A 3996-nucleotide genomic window follows, 5' to 3' on the forward strand; every position below is an offset into this window, starting at 1 on the left:
GTATTTTCTTTTTCATTTGATAAATTAACTTTAATTTTGAAATATGTTGTTTTGATGGGTTGGTGTTGTAATTAGGACATTTTTTGTGTTGAATATTATATTGCTTTTGTATTTATTGTATATTTGATATAATAGACGAATTATTTGCTTCGTGTATAAACATGCTATTGCAAGTAGATTAGGCTTTCTATTTTTTGCAAGTAGATTATTCAATTGCTCACTTATGGTCTTGCATATTGCAAACCCTATACCATGTGCTTCTATTGGTGTGAATACCTTAATTATATTTCTAATTCATTGATTTGTGTTGCTTTTCATAGGGGCACTACAGTGGCAATGAAGATGTTGTAGTTTGATTTTCTTAGAATTGATGTATTTGCAAACTATCCGTTGAGCTTGTCAAAGCGTTTGCTTGCAAAAGTGATTCCATTTCTTCAGATCCACCTAACTTGTTGCTCTATAATGCAATAATTTCACATCATGAGTATGCGTAGAATGTATGGTAGTTTTAGATAAGTAAATGAGTTGAATTATGACGAGATTGATAGACCATCGACCAAATCCAATTTGTGAAGGAATACTAAGCTTTGTAAAGTAATTCTAAATATTAGTGCTGATAATTTTATCATTGTGTAAGTAAATGTGTTTGAATTGGATTTGAATATGAAATTATGCAAATTTTATATTTCATTCTATTCTGCTGTTTGATTTTATGACATCAATATCAAAAGCAAAATTAAAATACTTTGAGGTTGAATGATTTCTATTGAAATTACAACTGGAAATTATTTCTATTGTTAAGCTACCTCCTAATCCAACTAATGCAACAGTTGATGAAATCCAAGATCAAAACAAAGCAGCACAAGTTTGGAGTTCAAACAAAGCAGATAATGTCGAAGAGGTTGATGTTGATAACTATGATGTTATTCAAACACAAGATCAAATTGTTATATCAGATGATGATAGGGTACGAAGGGATTCAAGTTCAAATACTACATTACAAAACAATTGAATTCAAAATGTTGTTGTGTTTATCTTCTCGTGAACTTTATAGATTAGACCCTTTGAATAGGAAATCATGTAGTAACTCATCTCAAACTCTCAACTGTAAATGTTATAAATTGATCAATTCAAAACATGGTTTGATCATCTTGATCAACCAATTCATCACTTAAATGTCATGTTATAAATAATGAATCTTCAAGAATTGTGACGTCAATATCTTGATCCATTATGAATTGATCACCGTATGTGATATGAAATCCACTTTTTTTTGGTCCACCAAAAGAGAAATTTACACTTTCATTAACACATATCTACTAGCTAGCAAATGTGTGGAATTTAACTCTCCACTGGATCTAATACCAATAAGTTTTCCAAGAAAAGAAAAATGTAAAATAAAAGAAGCAAAATTTGACGAGGTACTACTTATGAAAATGGTATATTTCATAAAATCCACTTCGTAATTGTTTGCTCGATAGTTACATGCCCAATCCTTAACTTTAATAGTCTCTCCATATCTACTATATGGGATATAATGCCAAAAATATAAAAAGACAACTCTAAAATAACTACTGAATCTGAATAACTACTGAATCTGAATTGATGATCCAGTTAAAGATGTCATGACATGTATAATTGCCTTTGGCTATTATCAGTAGAAACATTGAAACCGAGAGCTATTTCAACAATGTCATCCCACATTAAAGTAGAACTCTCGTGCAAAACACTGCACTACTAATTTAGCTTTAAGAGTCAATATAACACCATTTATTGCCCACAAGACAGGAGAATTGAAAATCCAAGGAAACAAAATAGGCAAATAAGCATGCAATTTTCAAACAATACTATATGTCAGTCAGTATTTTTGACAAACATCTTACCTACAAATCTAGAACACAACTAGCCACAATGGCAACTTTGTCACTTTCCTCTCCCAACTGTTCCCTCTCTTCATCTGCTGCTACCACCACCCAATTCCATCACAATTTTTTTAATGTAAGCAAGAATAGGAAGAAGGAAAATAAATAATCAGGTACATTCCTACAAGAAATTCTCTGCCACTTTGTTTGAATTAAAGAAGTTTTCATTGAGCAATTGACATAGTTGTCAAACTTGCAATTGTCATTCCTAAAGTAGTCATTGGAAAATCAGTGAAGATTTTGCAACCAAAATTTTCTGAACAAACAAAGCACTATAATCGACCATACCAAAAACAACCACAAATGAAAGACGGACATCAAAATTCTATGTAAATTCTTCTCCTAACCATCAGCAACACAACAAATAAAATGAGAGATCCTTTGACAAATCAACACAATAAGTCAATAACCCACTAAATTCCATTTACTTAGAAGTTAAAATAACTTTCTTTTTATGGGATGAAGATGCAGGCCATATATCAACAATTACAATAAAACTCAACCAATCAAACAAGGAGGGAACTAAAAAAAAAAAACCCTTTGAACAGTACCAAATCATGAATGAAAAAGGTTTCGGTTATGCCCAAAATTTTCCATATTCCACCTAAAGTTGCAAAATTTTCAGGAAATTTAGCTAAATCGCCTAATGGGTGTCTCAAAGGAACTACAAACTTCATGGGTATTTTCGAATTTAAAACAACCATAAACACCATAGTCTATTCTTGAACAAAAACAACTATAAACTTCATGGGGGATCCTTTATACATCCCAATACTGTGATGCAGCAAGCTATTCGGGGGGTGGAGGACTTTCACAGTTTAGAGTCTGCTCAAAGCAGTGTGAGTTCCCCCTCGGGTGCTGTTCCGAGTCCTATCTGGAAGGCACCTTCCCCAGGATGGTATAAGGTGAACTGGGATGCAGGGGTTGATAGGAAAACTGGGAGGTTGGGATTAGGGGCAGTTATACGGGACCACTAGGGGAATTTGTGTGCGGCAAAGAGTTTGACACGATCAGGTTACGTGGATCCTATAGCTGCGGAAGCTTGGGCGGCATTGATGGCTATCAACCTGTGCATCGGTGCCGAGATTCAGAAACTTGTGCTGGAGAGTGATGCAAAGGTGCTGGTGGACTCTGTGAACTCTATGGAACCTGATGACAGTAGCCGAGGTCACTTGGTGGCTGACATCCAGAGTGCCTTAGCAGGTTTTGTTTGCTAGAAGCTCGAATTTGCTCCACGTCAGGCTAATAAGGTTGCTCATGTTTTAGCGAAACAGGCGGTAAACGAACAGATGGATATGGTTTGGTGTATTGATCCTCCAGATTGTATTCGGACTATTCTTGAGGCAGAACGTAATGCTCTGTGTTCTCAGCTATTGGCGCAATAAAATCATACTGAGCTTTTAATTCAAAAAAAAAATATTAGAATATATTAAAATATATGATACAGTAGGATATTTTATTGTGTTTATTTTTATTTGATATTGTCTTTATTTTATTCCATGTAAGAGTCTTAATGACTCAGCCTTAGAAAATATTGTAATAGTTTGCCTATTTAAAGGCTATTATGTTATGAATGAAGCAACCAGAAAATTAATCCAAACTTTATGTTTGAAAATATTTTAGGTTCTTTCAACTAATCTAAAGGGTCTAGGTTCCCTCGAAACCTAACAGTCTATCCTGTTACATGTATGTAAAAGCATTCACGTAACAAACAGAGATGAGGAAGTAAGATTTAACTGTGCGATGAGAGAAAAACAACAACGAGAGGGAGAGAGATACACCTTCATTTTTCTTTGATTCTCCTCATTCTTTCTCTTCTTCCACACTGATTTATCTCTCTCTCTCTCTCTACATGCAGAACCTCGGACAAGAAAGAGCGAAGACGTGTTTAGCTACCTCATGTGCGAGTGGCGGCGTAGGAGGGGTGAGAGGAGCTATCCATGGGACTACTCATTACCGGCGTGGCATGGGCTGAGGAGGGCTTGGAAAAGCTAGGATTTTTTTCCCCCATCTTGACGTGAGGAAGAATGGGAGAGGAGAGGGAGCATTCTATGTTTTCAAATTTGAGCGCTCA

The sequence above is a fragment of the Corylus avellana genome, chromosome ca11 (genome assembly GCF_901000735.1).
Source record: "Corylus avellana chromosome ca11, CavTom2PMs-1.0".
Classification (NCBI taxonomy): Eukaryota; Viridiplantae; Streptophyta; class Magnoliopsida; order Fagales; family Betulaceae; genus Corylus; species Corylus avellana.